The 20,968-nt window shown below is 42.5% G+C and overlaps 1 protein-coding gene across 2 annotated transcripts in view; it reads left to right on the forward strand.

Annotated features, from left to right (window-relative positions):
* Positions 1–20,968, forward strand: part of AGTR1 (angiotensin II receptor type 1) — a 219,941-nt gene that overhangs the window by 150,662 nt on the left and 48,311 nt on the right. Inside the window, exon 1 of one of the 2 annotated variants that reach the window (XM_073625902.1) lies at positions 4,820–5,012. The exons of the other annotated variant lie outside the window; for it this stretch is intronic. The gene's annotated coding sequence lies outside the window, so the exon portion shown is untranslated. Of the gene's footprint in view, positions 1–4,819; positions 5,013–20,968 lie in introns of those variants that run through there. 2 annotated transcript variants of the gene reach the window in all.

Raw genomic sequence — 20,968 nt, forward strand, 5'->3', positions numbered from 1 at the left:
ACAGTGGAGGTAAATATGACATGTTTGTTATTTGAAAAAGAAAAAAAAATTAGGGTTTACAACCCCTTTAAATTTTTAGGTTTTTATATTGGGTATGTTTTATAACAGAAAGTAGAAGTACTGTTTTTTTCCCCAAAATGTATGGTCTTAAGTAATAAAATAAAAAACCCAGTGGTGATCCAATACCACCAAAAGAAAGCTCAGTTTGTATGAAAAAAAAAATTATATAATTTTTATTTGCGTACAGTGTTGCATGACCAAGAAATTGTCAGTTAAAGTAGAACAGTCCTGAAAAGCAAAAAATGGTCTGGTCATGAATGGGGTAAAACCTTGTGGTGGTCAAGTGGTTAAAATGAACCAAAATATAAAGCGCCTCAACACACAGATTATAAAAATATAAATTATAATGCATGCCCCCTGTAAGAGATGTAGGTGTCCTCTGGACTCAGACATTAGATAATACCTGTGCCTCTAATGCCCTGTACACACGGTCGGACATTGATCGGACATTCCGACAACAAAATCCATGGATTTTTTCCGATGGATGTTGGCTCAAACTTGTCTTGCATACACACAGTCACACAAAGTTGTCGGAAAATCCGATCGTTCTAAACGCGGTGACGTATAACACGTACATCGTGACTATAAATGGGGCAGTAGCCAATGGCTTTCGTCTCTTAGTTTATTCTCAGCATGCGTGGCACTTTGTCCGTCGGATTTGTGTACACGCGATTGGAATTTCCGACAACGGATTTTGTTGTCGGAAAATTTTATAGCAAGCTCTCACACTTTGTGTGTCGGAAATTGCGATGGAAAATGTGTGATGGAGCCCACACACGGTCGGAATTTCCGACAACAAGGTCCTATCACACATTTTCCATCGGAAAATCCAACCGTGTGTACAGGACATTAGTATTTATAAATTTAACATGCTGTGTCTGTGATGCTGCCATAATATATACACAATAAAAGTCTCACAAGTTTAATCAGGGCCATAGACTGGCTCACTGGGTCCTTAAGGAAAATGTGCCTAATAACACTGTTTTCTCTGCTTCCCTGTTATGTTACTTGTACATCAGACAATTTTCTTATACATGTCCAGTACATGGAAGTACTTTGTTGATTACTGTTTGAACCTCAGGTGGTAAAGAATCTGTACCCCAAAACTCCTATAACCATAATAGTATTGACATCGTATCCTACCCAAGACCATGCTTACTACCATGAGCAATAGGTGTGAGTTTGAATGCACAAAGCCAAAGTACCATCTTCTTGCATAGTCATCAAGCTTAATATTTTTTACTCGCTACTGGAAAATATTATATTTGTTAACAATTGTATAATATTATCTTATTTAAAACTTGCAATGTTCTACTGCATAAAATTACAAGCTAGATAAGACAAAGTTATTTACACTAAAGGTGCCAAAGTTTATATGCCTATAGTCCCCAGCCACAAAAAAAAAAAATGTATAGTTTGTTGTTTCAGTTTAACAAATGGAGAAATACAGCAGAGCCTAAAAGCTTGTAAATCTGCACACTCCCTTGTTATAAGACAACAGATATGTGACCCCAACAAGTCTTTAGATTGCTGCACTTTTCTACATTACCAAAGGTCAAACAGGAAATGATTCACGGAGTAATATGGCAGATGAGAAATTGAGGCTTGTGTTGCAGGTTTATCCAGAATTTTTTTTACAGAAAATGCATTAATTAGTTCACCTCTACAACACCTCTTAAACAACTGTACAAATACTGATACATTAGAGCTATACATTACATCATAAAAGCCTTCATAATGAGTCATAGGATCCAGGGGGAGAAATGTATTTCTTAAATGGCCGGAAGAAGGACTGTGTAAGGACTGTGTAAATCTTGGCTCGGTCTCTTAAACGAAGACACCTCTAATGCATTCATGGAACAATTTGTTCAGTTACAAAATACATTTGAGTCATGGCCTCAGTTAAGTTAAGTTCACATTCAGCTGGACAGCTTGTATTCCCAAATAGTTTTACGCAAACACAACCTATTGCCAAATATTTCTGAAACTGCTTCTAGTAAAAAGTTCACTCAGCTAAATTTGAATAACATTTTCACATTTGGTTTCTGTGTTCCTTTCAAGGTTTTGTATGTTTGTATTTATTAACCACTTCAGCCCCGGAAGAATTTACCCCCTTCCTGATCAGGCCATTTTTTGCGATACGGCACTACGTCACTTTAACTGACAATTGCGTGGTCGTGCAACGTTGTACCCAAACAAAATTTATTTCCTTTTTTTCCCCACAAATAGAGCTTTCTTTTGGTGGTATTTTATCACCTCTGCGGTTTTTATTTTTTGCGCTATAAACAAAAAGAGAGCGACAATTTTGAAAAAAAACACATAATTTTGTACTGTTTGGTATAATAAATATCCAAAAAAATAATAAAAAATGTCTTCATCAGTTTAGGCCTATATGTATTCTTCTACATATTTTTGGTAAAAAAATCGCAATAAGCGTATATTGATTGGTTTGCGCAAAAGTTATAGCGTCTACAAAATAGGGGATAGATATATGGCATTTTTATTATTATTTTTTTTTACTAGTAATCTGCAAATTTTATCGGGACTGCAACATTACAATGGACACATTGGACACTTTTGACACTTTGGGACCAGTGACATTTATACAGCGATCAGAGCTAAAAATAGCCACTGATTACTGTATAAATATCACTGACAGGGAAGGGGTTAACACTAGGGGGCGATCAAGGGTTAAATGTGTTCCCTAGATGTGTTCTAACTGTGGGGGGAATGTGGCTGACAAGAGGAGGAGACAGATCATTACTCCTACTTAGCAGGAACACATGATCTGTCTCCTCTCCCCTGAAGGAACCGGGATTTGTGTGTTTACACACACAGATCCCGGTTCTCGCTCTGTCACGAGTGATCGCCGCAGCCCAGTGGTCATTGTGCACGCCGGCGATGCGCATCAGCCCTGGGGACACGATGCGGACACGCGTGCGCCTGCTACAGCATCTTAAAGAGCTGACGTACAGCTACAACAGCTCACGCAACAGTGTCATCCTGCCACAGTATAACTGCAGTGGCTGGTCGGGAAGGGGTAATTATCATCTTTTCCCCTATACACTTTATATCAGAGGTGTCATTTATGGGTGCCCAAATTATTAGACATCGTATTGATCTTAGTCCATGTCTTTATAATGTCACTCTCCCCTTAAAGGAAATGTATAATGTTTTTGTATATGTTTTCTTTATATTTTTATATTCAAAAGCAAAAAAATGTAATTTTATCTTTTACTTCTAGTATAAAAGTTTAATTAGACCAGTGTGAACTATTGCAGACAAGTATTTGAATATTTTCTGTTTATCTGTGTTTATAGTAAGGATCGGAGAATGGATAAACAGACCTATATGGATTCTAAATTATAGAGACATAGAGGTTGATTTACTAAAGGCAAATCCACTTTGCACTACGAGTGCACTTGAAAGTGTATTTGGAAGTGCAGTCACTGTAGATTTGAGGGGGACATGCAAGGAAAATAAACAACAGCATTTTTGCTTGTGCATGCTTGGATGATAAAATCTGCAGAGCCTCCCCTCATTTCAGATCTTCCCCTCTAAAGTGACTGCACTTCCAAGTGCACTTGTAGTGGAAAGTGGATTTGCCTTTAGTAAATCAGCCCCACAGTCCAAAAGTGAACAGCAATTGCTGGACTCTCTTCATGGCATCCTCTACAAAACCTATAATGAAAGCACCATTTATTAAAAGTTTACTTGCAAAACTAAAGAACTTGTACAAATGATGAAAAATGTCATACAATATCAGTTTATAAATGTGTTAACGGCTTGCCGACCAGCTGCCGCAGAATTGCGCGGCTGGGCGAAACGACGTTACCTTACGTCGCTTCGCCTTTTGGCCACTAGGGGCACACGGGCGGGATGACTGCTGGGCTTCCCCGATCGCTTGTGACAGAGAGAGAGAACTGGGATCTGTGTGTGTAAACACACAGATCCCGGTTCTTTCAGGGGAGTAGAGACAGATCGTGTGTTCATACTTTGTATGAACACCGATCTCTCTCTCCTTCTAGACAGTCCCATCCCCCCCTACAGTTAAAACACAGAGAGGGAACACAGTTAACCCCTTGATCGCCCCCTAGTGTTAACCCCTTCCCTGCCAGTTACATTTACACAATAATCAGTGCATTTTTATAGCACTGATCGCTGTATAATTGTCAATGGTTTCAAAAATGTGTCAAAAGTGTCCGATATGTCCACCGCAATATCGCAGGCCTGATAAAAAAAAAAAATAATAATAAAAATGACATCTATCCCCTATTTTGTAGACGCTATAACTTTTGCGCAAACCAATCAATATACGCTTATTGCATTTTTTTTACCAACAATATGTGGAAGAATACATATCGGCATAACTGAGGAAAAAATGTGTTTTTTGATAAAAAATGTGGGATATTTATTATATATAAAAAGTAAAACATATTGGGATTGATTTACTAAAGGTAAATCCACTTTGCACTGTAAGTGCACTTGGAAGTGCAGTTGCTTTAGATCTAAGGGGAAGATCTGAAATAAGGGGAAGCTCTGCTGATTTTATCATCCAATCATGTACAAGCAAAAATGCTGTTTTTTTATTTTTCTTGCATGTCCCCCTCAGATCTACAGCGACTGCACTTCCAAGTGCACTTGCAGTACACCTGTAGTGCAAGGTAGATTTGCCTTTAGTAAATAAACTCCATTGTGTTTTTTTTTTTTTTTTTTTTTTTTAATTGTTGCTCTTCTTTTGTTCATAGCGCAAAAAATAAAAACCGCAGAGGCGATCAAATACCACCAAAAGAAATCTATATTTGTGGGGGGAAAAAAGGACGTCAATTTATTTTGGGTACAGCATCACACGACCGCGCAATTATCAGTTAAAGCGACGTAGTGCCGTATCGTAAAAAATGGCCTGGTCATTGAGCAGCCAAATCTTCCGGGGCTGAAGTGGTTAAAAAGAGGTAATTGATCAACAACCATGTTACTGTATATTTCATTAATTAAAGTATAACAAAAGGCAAACCTTGTTTTTAGTTTTGGATAGAGTGCGGAGGGATTACTACACTTGTCCGTTTTTATTGCCGTCTGTGCCCACATTAAAGAGATTCACTTCTCTATTTTTCCTGTTTACCATTATCAATGAAAGTGAAAGTAAAAGAAAATCCCAAATTTTGGGTTGTCCCCAGAAAAGTGATAGAGGGGAAATCTTGTAATGGGGGCACCAGTTCTGTTGACCTGGGGGTCCCCAAGAAATTCTTTTAATTTGCAAGGATTTCCTCTCACTTCCCGTTCGGCTATGAAACAGGAAGTGAAGAGAAATCTTCACAATGGGACACAGGTGGTAAAAAAAAGTTCTGACAAGGGTTATAACCATCACTTCCACTATCACTACTATCCAAAATGGAAAAAAAAATGTTTCCTAAAATTCTACTTTAACAGTTGGTGGTTATGGCTTTTCATTTTGCACAGCTAAGTACGCGAATTTCACACAACATTCCAAATTTAAGCCAGTGTATCTTCACAATGATATACATTTTATTCATTTCAGTCAAAATTATTATTTCTGTTGAACTTGCCAAATCTTAAAAATCCTGAACTGTGAGTTTAACTAGAACAAAAGGTTATTGGAAATCTGTTGTTTCTCACAGAGAAGCAGAAATTTAAGCAGCAGAATGAGCTTTTCAATGATTTTTTTGAAAAAAATTGAACAATAAAAATCTTACTTAATGAGATATTTCTGTTCTTTCCACTTACTCATTAATCATAAATTGTTGTAGAGCTAGATATGTGTATATGTCAAGAAAATGAATTCTGTAAGCTATAGCTGGATGATATGATAACATTTGTGATGTTTCACCATGTTCGTGTTATCTTAGAACATTTCAAACATATATTTGCTGTATTTATGTATATACCACCAGCAAATTCCACAGCTACTTTGTACAGTACATCTACTCATTCAGATCTGTCACTTCTCTGTCTATCGTAACTTCTTTTCAAGTGTATTATAATTGCAATGTAACAGCATTAGCCATAGTTGTGTTGCCAGGCACCTGGTTTTAAGGATCAAGACACTATCTACAACTACATGTAAACTGCAGCTAAACAGACAAGTTGGACTTCAATGCACTACCACCTCCCATCAGTAGAGGAAGTGGGAGTGTCAGCAGTGCCTCATAGACTGTGATGCTGGCCGCAATGGAATGTGGAAATTGAAGTCCAGGCAGGGAGAGTTATTATGGACTTTCATTACTTAATGGACTACAGCTCCCACAGGAGGCCGGAACAGGAAAGATAAAAGAGCGTTATCTTCTCTGGCTGTTTTTTGAATAGCACAGTCTTTCTGGAATGTGGGAGGGGAGATCCAGGCATGGAGAGTTATTATAGGCTTCCATTACTCAATTTACTACAGCTCCCAGGGGAGGCCAGGACAGAGTGGTAGAAAAGAGTGGTATCTTCCTGGGCTGCTTTTAATAGTGCAGTGTTTCTGCTGTGGGAGTTCAGAGTAAGCACATCGCCCACCCGGACCTGTTGGTAGCTAGAGCTGAGGCATCAGGCATACAACTGGGTGACAAGAGAAAGAGAGGGTTGAAGAGCGTTGGGACTGGGACTGTGTCACCACTGCACTGATGCTAGAGCAGTGCCACCAAGTGAACTGAGGACTAGAGTCATGCTGAGCTGAAACAGGGGATCCCCTACTCACAATGGGACTGTGTTGATGGGTCTGGTGAGAGGACATTGAGGCCATTACTTGTTGCTACTAGAGAGACTGAGCCCTTAGAAACTGACTACACAGCTACCTAGTAGGCCTATTACTGCCTGCAGGTCTTATTGGGACTGTCCTCATTTACAATTGTGCAATTGGGCCCCAATGTTAACTGGCTGAAGAGTTAGGGATAAAGACTGCCCATTTACAGTTGCTACACAGACAACTTTGCTCGCTGTTTAGTTTAGATGAACCTCTCAGAGGATGTTGGACAGAACTCGTCATTGTTTTGGGGTGCACTCTAAGCCAGTTACAGTATCTTTATCCATACCACAGTTAATATTTACATGCACTGCTTATTAATGATCTTACTGATTTATGAGTTGACTCAAGTCTAGTGATACAGAACAAGATTCAAGCCACTTTGGCATAGAGATTACGTTGTCTAGTAGACATGTCTAAATCTATTTTCTGTGTGCTCGTTCATGCTCAAATTACCACTCACCTTAACCAACAAGAATACATTCATTTACCACTAAACAGTCTTAATTTCTGGTATTAGCTCACGATCAAGTTAAAAGTATATATGCTTGTGTCTCTCTAAGTGCTTTCAGTTACTTTCTTTTTTTTTTTCAATAAGTTTTATTGATTTTTCAAATGTGTAACAAGAAGAGATTACAGATTACGTTCCAATTTTTCACAATATCAAAACAAGTATTACAGCTCAGAGATACAGGTAGAATTTTCAAGGTTTAAGTAGGTTCGTCATTCATAAGAACAGAACATTGGTTTCGGCTCATAGAACATGTCCAGGCTCAAAATTATTATTAATACAGGATTTACCATCAGAGTTACTGGGTTCATAGAAATACTGCTGCTCGAGACCATTGGGTCCAGGGAAGCCACTCAGTTTGTGTTCTCTTAATCAAGCCTTTACTAGAGGCTAACATAAGCTCATAGTTGTAATGTAAATTGACTAGATCAAGAGTGTTTTCTATGGTAGGTGACTGTTCGGTTTTCCAGAGTCTGGTTAGGCTCAGCCTGGCTGCTAGGAGGATATTTGTTACTACCCTTCTCAGTGGGCTGGGGATTGTTTAAATTGTCAGATTTAGCAATGCTAATGCTGGTGTGGAAGGTATTTGGCTTTGTGCGATGTCTGACAAAATGTGAAAAATGTTTTTCCAGTAAGTTTGTATGGATGCACAGGACCAAAGGGTGTGAAGTAGGTCTCTTGTAACCGTGTTACATCTCCAACATATGTCCAAAGCTGTGTTGCTGAATGTCGCCAATTTAGTGGGTGTGAGATACCACCATAGTGATATTTTTTGTGTGAGTTCCCAAAACGCGGAGTTGTGAGTTGCTTTGTATATAGAGCATAGGCCTACTTGCCATTGTGCATCAGTAAATGTTTGACCCAAGTCAGTGTCCCAGTAAAGGTGTGATTTAGATTTGGTAAATACACGTTTTTGATGGAAGGCATTGTAAAAAAGGGAGATATCCTTCAGTTTCGAGGTGGGGTCATTCAGGTATGCCCATAAACTGGGAGGAAGTGTGTACATTGGGGTAGCTATGTGAGAGATGCAATGTTTAACTCAGATGTAGGTGAAGAGTTCCGTGTGAGGAAGATTAAATTTCTGTTGCAGTTGCGGGAAGGATAATAGGACGGTCCCCTGAAATATGTCTTGTATGTGTTTCAGACCTTTTGATGCCCAGTGTTTCAGAGAGAGGTCCATAGTACAGTGTTGTAGTATGTCTATCAGGAGAGGTGGTGAGAATAGGCTAAGTTATGTTGTCTCTAGATTGGTTAATCTTTTCCAAGCAACAGCCGAGGCTCTCATCATGGGGGGTAGCGCCTTAGATATGGGGGTGACAAGGGGGATTCTCAGGAGTCAGCTTTGTAGATTATTGTGTTTGATTGATGCTGCCTCCAGTTGCCCCCATAAAGTGTGGGGGTGTTGCCGGAACCAGTCCTACATTTGGTCAGAATTGATGCCCAGTAATAGTCTTCGAAGTCAATAGACCCCACCCCTCCTGCAAATTTATGTTTATTGAGTGTAGTTTTTGCACATCCGGGTTTCTTGCCCTGCCATAGGAGTTTGTTGAGAGTTGTTTGGAGAGATTTGAAATAAGATGCCGGGATAGGGTTGGGAATGGTTCGAAATAAGTAGAGTAATTGAGGTAAGTGTAACATTTTAAATGCTGCAAGTCTGCTTGACCATGTTAATTTGTGCTTAGCCAATTGTTGGACATCTTTTTGGAGTTTGGTGAGGAATGGTTTGAAGTTATAGTTAAAAAGATTTTTTGATGATTTTTTCAATTGTACCCCCAGATATGAAATGTCGTTTTCTGCCCGTGTAAAGGGGAATTGGGCTTGGAGTAGGTTTCTGGTAGTGGCGTCTAGGCCTAGGTCAAGGATATACAATTTTGTGGCGTTTACTTTATAATAGGAAACTCTGCTGAACCAGTGGAGGGTATTTTGTACTTCTACCAAGGAAGACGTCAGGTTGGTTAGCATGAGGATGATGTCATCCGCAAACAGACTGATCTTGTGTGTCTTATGGCCTATTTCGAAACCTGTTATTTTAGGGTTTTGTCTGATGTGTTCCGCTAGGGGTTCCATGAGCAGATTGAAATTCAGTGGGGATAATGGGCACCCCTGCCTGGTGCCGTTGGTTATGGCAAATGGTTGGGATATCATATCGGCTGAGAATACTTGGGCTGAGGGGGTGGTGTATAGTGCAAGCAAGTCATTCAATATTTGTCCCCTGAACCCAAACTTCTGGAGGACTTGCTGCAGGTATTTCCAATGAATTCTGTCGAACACCTTCTCAGTGATAGGAGCAGAGAAGGCATTCCACTGGTCTCGGCTTAGTGAATGATGTCAATCACTCTCCTTGTGGCATCGTATGCTTCTCTGCCAGTTGTAAAGCCGGATTGGTCCCTATGGATTAGTGTGGGCATGATGTTGAGTAGTCGTATGGCAATCGTTTTTTGCATAGATTTTCAGGTCTAAGTTTAAGAGTGAGATTGGGCGAAAAATTTGGGGGGGCCACCGGTTCTTTCCCTGGTTTAGGGAGGGATAAGGGTCTGGTATGGATTGTGGGGGGACCCCTACACCGTTTCCGTTTTTTCGGCGTAGAGGGTTCCCCTTAAAATCCATACCAGACGACATTGTCGCCTCTTTCTCGCGCTCGCTGCAATAGAAAATGTGTTTTTCTTATTGCAGCAAGCACGAGATTATACCCTGTCGCCGAGAACCAGCACGATAGGATTGCGCTGGAAACATTCTCGCGAGCAGGTGCTGTAGCTGCCCTTGGTCCGTCGGCTTCCCAATAGGAACTGAGTCCAGCGGAGTTTCAGCGGAAAGATTTGAAGCATGTTTCAAATCTAAAGTCCAGCGGATTTTCGACCGAAAAGGTCAGTCGGAAGTCCAATGAAGCCCACACACGGTCAGATTGTCTGCCGGATTCAGTCCATCGGACCAGTCCGGTGGAAAAGTCCGCTCGTGTGTACGCTGCATTAGCGATAGGAGTTGTGCTGAGCATGTTGGTTGAGAATCTGCTTTGTTTTGACTTTCTAGGCTATTTGGGAGATAAGGGTGTCAATACGCATTGACCTCTGCTTTTTGTGATGAGAGCTGATGTCATGAAAGACGTCCTGTTAGCACAGTTGTCGGCGGAAGATCGGTGCACAGAACTCCTGTTGATAGAGCCAGTAGGCACGTGCGGGTGCGTTCTAGCGCGAACGGGCGCATGCGGGTGCGTGTTAGTGCGAACGGATGTACGCGGGTGTGCGATGGTGCGAGCGGGCATGTACGATCGGTGCACGGGCGCAGACGTGCAGTGTGACAGCGCTTGGCGCCAATAGGCTTGTTTAAAGGAGCCTGTCAGCATGCTTTCTTGCTGTCCAGCCTACAGCGTTTCCTGTGGCCCTAAGCTACCAGTATACCTGTCTACCTGATTCCTGCTTACCCGGCCTGCTCCTGACTTATCCTGTTTGCTGCCAGTCCTCGACCCCGGTTTGTTTGACTACCCTCCTGCCTCTTCCTTTGGTTTGTTCGCTGCCTACCTGTTGCTGACCCGGTCTGTACCCTGACTACTCTTCTGCCTCCGTCTGGTACCTGCTCTGCCCGCCAGTGTTGACCCGGCCTGTCTGACCCTGCTAGTATTCCAGCCGAACTACAGAACACCTCCCTGCTGCCTGCTGTTCCTGAGTTCCTGCCAGCTACGGTACTCCTCCTCACAGTCAGCTGTTCCAGTGTTCCTGCCAAAGTTCCGGTGCATATTCTTACAGTCTGCTGTTCCAGTGCTCCAGTTGAACTACAGAACACCTCCCTGCTGCCTGCTGTTCCTGAGTTCCTGTCAGTTACGTTACTTCTTCTCACAGTCAGCTGTTCCAGTGTTCCTGCCAAAATTCTGGTGCATCTCCTTACAGTCTGCTGTTCCAGTGCTCCTGAACTACAGAACACCTCCCTGCTGCCTGCTGTTCCTGAGATCCTTCCAGCTGTGGAGAATCCAATATAGAAATGGTGATAGGTGCATGGTCCGACCATGTCGTGGTGTGGATTACAGCTGCACTGATGTTTTGGAGCGACCATTTATCTGTGAGAAAGATATCGATACGTGAGTAGGTCTTATGGAGAGGAGAGAAGTATGTGTAGTCCCTCTCCACTCCATGAAGGCAAAGTTTTTCAGAGGGGATTCCCTGTGTTTTGTTGCAGAGGTGGAGTCTAATTGGACTTCTGGTACTGGATTAAAGTCCCTACAAATGATTAAGTGGCCTTGTTTCAGGGGTTGAACAACACACATACATGTGAGGAGAAATCGCATTTGCTTGACATTTGGAGCATAGATATTTACCAGTGTATAAACAATTTTGTTAATAGTACATACAAGAATAATGTAACAACCCTCAGGGTCTAAAGCAATTGATTCAAGTGGCGTGTAAATGAATTCCTTACCGCTATCAGCACTCCTCTTTTTTTAGAGGTGTAAGGGGCAAAGTAAACATGAAGGAAGTGTCTATTCACACACACAGGCGTAGCTGTAGATTTAAAATATGTTTCTTGTGTGCAGAGGATGTCACACTTTAGGTCTAGGCCGGTGTGTACTGTGATGTACCTGATGCAGACGCGAGATCACTCTAGACAAGCGAGGCTGTGGCTGTAAAACAACAAGGTTAACAAGGTGGGTTGGCCACCGGTTGGAACGGTAGGTGGAGTAGAGAAGATAGATTTTCACCCAAACCACTTCGGGGAGTAACACAGTCAAATATCAACTAGATTAATAATTCTAAAGGCTGGTAGCCAAGGAGAGGGTCTGGTGTAGATGCAAAGGCCCAATGGAATTCAGAGTAAAAGCTCTGCTCAAGTGCCACGGTTCCCTTGGGTGTGTCAAGATGGGTGCGGGTCATGTTGATCCAGCGGCGGGTTAGGATCCTGCGGTGGGTCAGGGATGATTCCCCAAGTGTGAAGCAGTTGCATGCCCTTGTGGAGGGTACGGACCAGGTGTGATGAGCCATTTCTCTTTATTAGCAGTGTCGCTGGATAGCACCATTTAAATTGAATCTTGTGGTTGTGGAGACCTTAAGTGATCGGGTTAAGTTGTCTCCTCAGCTGCAATGTGTATTTAGAAAGGTCAGGGAATAGCAGTACTCCATCGTATGGTCCAGGGTGCGACGGGCTGTTTCTTTCTGCCGTGAGAAGCTTTTGTTTTATGTGGAAGAAGTGAACTCTCATTAAGACATCTCTAGGGACAGAGGCTGCCAGGTGAGAGGGTTTGGCGATTCTGTGGATTCGATCGACTATCAGATCCCTGGGTGATGCATCTGGAAGGATTAAATACAAGTTCCTTGGCATATTTAGGGAGGTCTGTTTGTAGTATGGGCTCAGGCACTCTTCTCAGTTTTATATTATTCCTCCTGGATCTGTCTTCTAAGTCGGCCAGCTTGGCCCTTACCCAGGATTGCTCTTCTTTTACTTCAGCATAGGTGTCTATTAAATCATTGACAGTTGTGGTGCATTCCTCCATACTGTGTTCTAAGTGAGACACCCTCTCATCCATGACATGCATGTCTGTGGATATTTTACTGAATAGGGACGAAAGATCTGTCATTAGTGAGGACTGGAGTGACAGAAACATGTCCTTTAGAGTGGTATTGATCACAGGCTGCCCTGTGGCGGGGAAAGAGGCCATGGAGGATTGTAAGGCCTGGCTCTATTGGAAGGGGCTGAAAGCCTGGGCCTCAATTTGTGCGGGCGGCGGCAGATCCATCCGCATGCGGGCTTTCGCTGGGCTGCCTGTGATGGGGTTGTCTCCTGCTCTGTGTTTAGGTGGCAAGGGTGGGCACTGAGGTTCCTGATTTCCTAGGATCTCATCTGGGAGATCCGTGTAGGCCTCCTGTGTCGCGTTCGCGGCTGCGCCGGCGCCATTTTGGCTCTGACTGACCTTATGTGGAGGGTTGGTGAGGAAGGTCGTCAGCTTCTGTGGATGGCGGTCCATCATCCACTTCCGAGACATGGCTGGATGGGGTGTCCGGGCTTTGAGGAGGCTGGATGGCGGTGGATTGACTGCGGGATTGGGCCTGTGTCGCTCCATTTCACTCCCCTGGCTTGATGAGCACAGAGTCTAGGCAGCCATCTCCAGCGCTGGCAAACCACACCCCTATTCTTTCAGTTACTTTCATTAAACCAGGTGTGTCAGAGGAGCTGAGTTTGTTCTTGGATTCTACGCAGAGCAGAGAACCCAAATTACCAAGCTGCTTCTTCGGGGGGCAGCTCTACAGTTGTTTCATTTTGTCAATTCATTATTCATTTGACATGTATAAGTAATTGGCCAGTATTAGAACTGTTTCCAGCTATGGGCAGTTTTCATGTGTTCTTACGTGAGAGAGTTTCACAGTTTTATCTGAATCTGTATTAGGTCCTTATAACAACAAAACGTAGCCAAACATTTTTACCTCATACAGTTGTTATTTTTAGTTTTGTGCCTGCCATTTAAAGAGATACTGTAACCTTCTTTGTCATAGCAAAAAAACAACAAAAAAAAAAACAATAATTGGTGGTTCCAGTTACTGGTAGCATGAGTCCTCCTCCCCAAACCAATCCCCAGGCCTGAGCACTGCTACTCGACTAAGGAGGTAATGCCACTGCTCTCTTTGGTTGCCAATATCAGTGACTGAATTGGGGTTTAGGCAGTCACCTTTTAAAGACCTGCATAAGCAAGATTACAGTGTCTCTCTAACTTCTTCTTTCCTGGATTTTACGGAGCCAAGATATTCCTTCTTTTCCTGGATCTTTTAAAATGTAGTCGTATTCTAACCAGCACTTCCAAACATCAAGAGATCATCCCTGTTTGTGTTTTATCTTCAATTCCTAACAAACAAGCTAAGCTAGGTCACTGTTAATTTCAGGTTTATTCTGAAATTAAATGCTTTTGTAAAATCATTAATCAAGTAGGATGTAACCAAGTAACAGTAATTTCTCATTTGTATTTAAGCCTTTAATTGTAATGAAAGGTGAATTTCAGCCTTAATCAAATTTCCTTTTGTCATCTTGTATGTGTGTCACTGATCCTTACGGAAAAGCTGTTTCATAGGTGGTTTTAACATAAGATGATGTTCTAATTATAGCCTTAGGAGTTTTGAAAGAGGTAATTTAATTTATGTATATTCTACAAGGCTGATCAAGGCTGATCACAGTAACTCATTTTGTAATATCTGCCATAAATCAGTTGTCAGATAAATGTTGTTTCCCTTTGATGAGAACGGTGTACTAGTCTGTAATGTTTGAGGATATAAGAAAAAGACAAATTACAAATCCTTAAATATGACAAATTATTCCTGCATAATGTAATAAAAGAGAAGAGATGGTTTCGATACGCAATATAGATATTATTATGTAAAAAAGCATAACACACAAAGTCATTTAAAACCTAACTCCATGTTTTAGTGAACTGTGCACAAATTGTTTGCACAGCCACTGTCAGTGCTGTATAAACTGTATGTAGCCTCCATATGCAGTTTATATATCGCTGACAGCCACTGCATGTGTAAGGCTACTTTCACACTGGGGCGGGTGGGCATCGGCGGTCAAGTGTCACTATTTTTAGCGGTGCTTTACTGTTGTGTTAGTGGCGCTATTGGCCGCTAGCGGGGCACTTTTAACCACCGCTAATGGCTGAAAAAGGGTTAAAAGCGATTTGGTGGCACTGCCCCATTGATTTCAATGGGCAGGGGTGCTTTAGGAGAGGTGTATATACCGCTCCTACAGCACTGCAAAGATGCTGCTTGCAGGACTTTTTTTTACCGTCCTGCAAGCACACCGCTCCAGTGTGTCTCTTATATTGGAGAGACAGGAGAGGCTCTTTACAGGAGCTATGCAGGTGCTATTTTTAGCACTGTAGCACCTGTAAAGCGCCTCAATGTGAAAGTAGCCGTAGTGAAAGAAATAGCTCATTTGGACTAGCTTACACCAAATAGACTATTTAAATATTTAATTTTAAAAATGTTGTTATTTAACTTTCCATAATAACCAAGATTTACAGTAATAGTTTCATTAGGGCACTTTCATACTGATCCGCTGCAAAAATGCGGCAAATACTCATACACGTTTTTGCTGCAATTTTTCTGCGATTTTACCGCATTTGCGGTGCAGTTTTTAAAGGACATGTGACTCAAAAAATGCACCAAGACTAACTTTACTGCGTTTTCCATTTCTTTTAATGGGGTGGTGCGTTTTTTTATGCTTTTTTTAGCTCCCCAAACATGCTCCAAAGATGCTGCATGCAGGATTTTTTTCACCTCAACAGAAGTGCACACATTCATTGATTTGAAAGGGAAACAATTTTCTTGAGCTTTTCTAGTGCTTTTTTTAACGCAAAAGTGGTTGAAAAACTCCTCGGTGTGTAAGGGCCCTTAGGGATTGAAAGCAGATATTACGGTAAACCCAACTCCAGGCAAATAAAAAATGACCCCTTGCAGTGGGGCTATGCCTGCATACAAGGGTTAGTTGCGCATTTATGTCTAGGGGATCAATAAAAGGAAGTATACTTACCCGATCCTCTGCTCCTTGCCACAGATAGACCCTGCAGCTTCTGCACCTCCGCGCTCTAGTGGACCAGTGTCCTGGTATCAAGATTTTCCCACCATAGGGTTGTGGACATAGGCGTCCTTAAGGGCTGTAGCCCCGAATGTGGGGCCAATAGCCCCGAGTGTGTAAGTGGGTCCTGCAGTCACTAGAGAAAGAGAGAGAAAGGACGGACAGCAGCGATGGCAGCCGCATTTTACCTTCTATGTGATTAGGCCATTGCAGTACTGCCCACTGCACTGACTGTTACCGGCGAAGTGATATGCCGCCCGGCCTAAGCAAAGCAGCAGGAGATCAGGGGAATGGTGGCAATGCTCGATTTCTCCTTGTATGGAGCCAGCGCGGTGATGCCCCTTTCTCCCTCCAGATTCAAGCTGTGTTAAGGAGCCAGCAGGAGAATAGAATAACGGCCGTGGTGGCTGGGAGTGGGACAGAAAAGAAGAGAAGATTAAAGGTACCAGGTCAGGTAGGTCAGTGTGTGTCAGTGTATGTCAGATAGGTAGGTCAGTGTATGTCAGCCAGGTAGGTCAGTGTGTGTCAGTTAGCTCAGTGTATGTCAGGTAGGTCAGTGCGTGTCAGGTAGGTCAGTGCGTGTCATGTAGGTCAGTGTATGTCAGCCAGGTAGGTCAATATATGTCAGCCAGTTAGGTCAATGTATGTCAGATAGGTCACTGTATGTCAGATAGGTCAGTGCGTGTCAGTGTATGTCATGTAGGTCAGTGTATGTCAGTCAGGTAGATCAGTGTGTGTCAGCCAGCCAGTGTATGTCAGATAGGTAACACCCCCCCTCCACACAACCCCACCGCCTGCCGTCCCAGTGTATGTCAGATAGATCAGTGTGTGTCAGGTAGGTCAGTGTATGTCAGGTAGGTCACTGTATGTCAGGTAGGTTACTGTGTTTCAGGTAGGTCAGTACGTGTCAGGTAGGTCAGTGCGTGTCAGGTAGGTAACACCCCCACCTCCACACACAACCCCACTGCCCACTGATGCCATGCTCTGATTTCGGACTGAAGCCTCTGGTCTTTTTGCCACCTAGCAACGCCCCTGGTTGTGGATAGGTTTTATAGTCAATTAGTGTGCAGCTTGGCCTTTCCGCTCAGGTGTCTGAGTCCTAAGAAGACATTACTAATGGAAACGTCTGGAAATGTGGTTTAGGACAAGAAAAGTATGTGACTGTATATTTAATGGAAAGCTTTGATATTTTTGCAAAAAAAGTACATGAATACTATATTGGTGCATAGGGGAGCTGGAATTTAGAAAAAAAAAAAGAGTACAAAGGTGAACTTACCCTTTAATAAAGTTCAGTGCATATTATCGTTAAAAGCATTATTATTTCAGCAACTTACTTTGTTATAATGCATATCACCAGCTTTTTAGAAAGCCTACATAGACTGTAATTCAGCAGGGAAAAAACAAGGTACAATTTTCATTTGGTAAATTCTTTCTTATATAAGACTGTGAAGACAATGCAATAGTGAGTTAATATTTCATTACATAGAGATAGCATTTGTTTATTTATTTATTTTTTATTACAATTTAGAATTTAGAATTTATTATGTTAAAATTGCCAATAAAAACAGCACCCAACTTAGACCTGCCTACCAAGACTAGCCTTACAAACAATATAGTCCCTGTTCATTATCTAAATTGAGGTACGGTTTCCAAACCTTCCATCCCCAGGCTGTAAAGAACATAGGGGTAATGTATAAAGAGGCATAGCTATGCTTTTTACTGTAATGTTGGTCCAATTCAGAGATGAAAGAGATGGTACCAAAATCAAGTGACATCAGGGGCGGACTGACCATTCGGGCACTCGGGCACTGCCCGAGGGCCCCATGCCACTAAGGGGCCCCATCAGGGTTGCCAGCCTCAATAAAACCAGGGACAGTATGTAAAAATTTGTGTGTATGTGTATTCTGTGTGTGTATATTGTGTGTGTGTGTGTGTGTGTGTATACTGTGTGGCTCCATAATCTATTGCCTGGGGGCCCCATAATCTTCTATTGCCCAGGGGCCCCATAATCTTCTTCTATTGCCCGAGGGCCCCATAATCTCCTATTGCCCGGGGGCCCCATGAGTTGTCAGTCCGCCCCTGAGTGACATGTAATATATCTCATTAGGCCCATGCATCTCAAATGAACATAAACATATCAAACAACTGAGGAGCATGAAAATTATTTCCTGGCATAATATAAGAGTGATCTAAGTACCTTCTCCCACTATTAGTTGTAGCATATGGCTTTATTAGGTTCAGCAGACATGGAGTTATGTCAGGTTGTAAATGGGACAGGATGAGGGAAGAAAAAAAATCCATAATATAAAATCCATAATCCAAAATCCATAATCTCTCTTCAGAATTTCTGAATACTTGGGCAAGTCCAAAAGATATGGATAAAATCGTAGGATTGTGTGCACACTTCCAGCAACTCCAGTGTGCTTAAAATGGCATTAGGTTATTTTGTTCTAGGTGTACTAAAATAAACAGTTATGTAGATATGTAGACATAAGGGGGCATTACAGTATAAGTGTCCTGCTGGAGCATAACATAAAATTAGGTCCTAAATAGTGGAGCCTTATTGTTACCATTTTTTTTTCTTTTCAAATATTTTTATTGGTAGTTAACAAGCATCTGTTACATGTATTTCAATACAGGATATAAAACAAATATTGAACAGTGCACATTAAAATCGGTCAATATAACGAGAATAGAGAACAATATGGAAACTATTACAAGGGATGGATACTCTGTCAAATAGCTCAATGGTTAATTACAACTGAAAGTGTTAACAGTACAGGAGAACAAGGCCCTTTATTTTGTTACATTGAAGTGCCGGCGGTCCTCTCAGAACATGGGCGGGAGAGTCACCTGGGCCATAACATGAAACAGAGTATAATACCAATAATTACAGTAGGGAGGAGAGAAAAGAAAATAGAGAGGAAAGAAAAGAGCAGGGTAGAGGGGATCAGGAAAGAGGAGTCAAGAGTAAGTTGAGTTGAGGGATGGGTCTGTTGGGTCGCACGTGCACAGGCACGAATTCAATAAGTTTCTTAAATGGGCATTAGAACCTCCTCAAGGTTCCAAGAGGTGTCTGTCTATATCGGTGGGCATGAAGTGGTCAATCCACGGTTGCCATATTTTAAAGGGTTGGGGTACCTTATCCAGGATCTTAGCTTCAGTCTTACTGTGTATCATAGCCTGGGTGATCCTATTTTTCACCTCAACTATATTAAGAGTGGGTGTCTTCCAGGCTTTAGCAATCGTCTGCTTGGCTGCAGTAAACAAGTGAAGGAGGAGGCGGAGTTGCGACCTGGTGTAGTCTTGTGGAATAAAGTTAAGGAGAGCTTCAGCTGGATTAGGATCCAAAGTGATTTGGTGGAGGGTAGAGGCCATTTGGAATATTGATGCCCAGAAGCGCTGCACCAGTGGACATGTCCACCAGATGTGCATATGTGTTCCGCTGTCCCCGCAACCCCTAAAGCAAGTAGAGGGCTAGTCAGGTATATATTTAGCGATTCTGACTGGGACTAGATACCAGCGCATTAGCACTTTGTAGTTGGCCTCAGAGGCAACAACATTTGGAGATGAATTTTTTTGTATTAGTCCAAATGGTCAACCAGTCATCTGCTTCTAGTACAATATTTAAGTCTTTCGACCACTGCTGTGCGTAGGTGGGAATACTTGAGGATGGCGACGTGAGATGTGTATATAAACGAGAGATAATGCCTGGGGCATGCGGATCCGAGTCGTACATATTTTCAAACTCAGTATGAGTATCCAGCCCAGAGCTAGATTTTATAGTTGTTTGAACAAAATGTGCAATTTGGAGGTAACGAAAGCACTCCCTATGAGGAAGGTGTGCTTGTGTCTGGATCACTGGGAACGATTTGATGGAGTCCCCATTGATCAAATCACATATGCGAGTCAGACCCGCCTGGGCCCAGGCATAAAACAAGGTTGGTTCTGTGTATGCTGGGTAGAATTGAGGATGGCCTAGGAAGGATAGAAGAGGGGAGTGTGGGGAGATCAATTTGAAGGGGACCTTCACCTTATCCCAAAGTTTAAGTGTGTGTGCGTAATTGGGTTGATTATAGAGCCTCGTGCCAAAGAGGGGAGCCATAGTAAATTAGATACAGTAATTGGGTGGAGGTCTATGGCTTCAAGACCAACCCAAAGAGGTATTTCAGATTTAGAGTGGTATAGAGTAGATTGGGCCAGGCGGGCCGTGTGATAATAATGTAGATAGTTGGGTATCCCAAGGCCTCCACTGAGCTTATTATGGAGTAATACAGGTCTCGCGACTCTAGGTCGTATGGGGCCCCAAATGTATTTGAAGACTCTATTTTGTATTACCCTTTGGTAGTAGGGGGGGACTGCGATTGGTAATACTCTATACAAGTACAGTAGCTTTGGTAGCAAAGACATTTTTACAGCAGCGATACGTCCGAGCCAGGAGACGCATAATGGTAGCCAGGAATTGAGTAGAGAAGATAATTGGGCTAGCATCGGGAGATAATTGGATTGGAACAGATTTGATGGGTCACTGGTCAATTTAATCCCTAGGTAAGGTATGGATGTGGAGGACCAGAGAAAAGAAGTTTTGACGCAGGAGAGCAAGATCGGTTTGTGATAGAGACACATTGAGGGCTTTTGATTTTGCTTGATTTACTTCTAGTCCGGAGACCAGAGCGAATTTATCTAAAATGCTCATAAGATTTGGTAAGGTAGTGTGTGGCGACGTAACAAACATTAGTGCATCATCGGCAAAGAGACACAGTTTGTGCGAGGTCGAAGCTATCTCAAGACCTCAAATGTCAGGGTTTGCTCCGATCAGGGCCGCCAAGGGTTCGATCACGAGAGCAAAAAGCAAGGGGGATAAGGGGCAGCCCTGTCTGGTTCCTCGAGCGATAGGGAAGGTGTCACGTACCTGGTAGGTGGAGCCCGGAATGCAGAGAACGGCCTCTCGTATGCCTCCGACTTAAGAACCCCTGAAGGTGTGAACAGGGACTCGAAAGTACAAAGGGGTACAAGTGCCTGACTTGAACACTGAAGTAGAAGGCAGGATTCTGTAGTCAGCAGGGAGGTGCACCGTAGTCCTGTAGCAGGTTGCAGACAGCAGGGAGGTGCAC

Source organism: Aquarana catesbeiana, linkage group LG04 (assembly GCF_042186555.1).
Source record: "Aquarana catesbeiana isolate 2022-GZ linkage group LG04, ASM4218655v1, whole genome shotgun sequence".
Taxonomy (NCBI): Eukaryota; Metazoa; Chordata; class Amphibia; order Anura; family Ranidae; genus Aquarana; species Aquarana catesbeiana.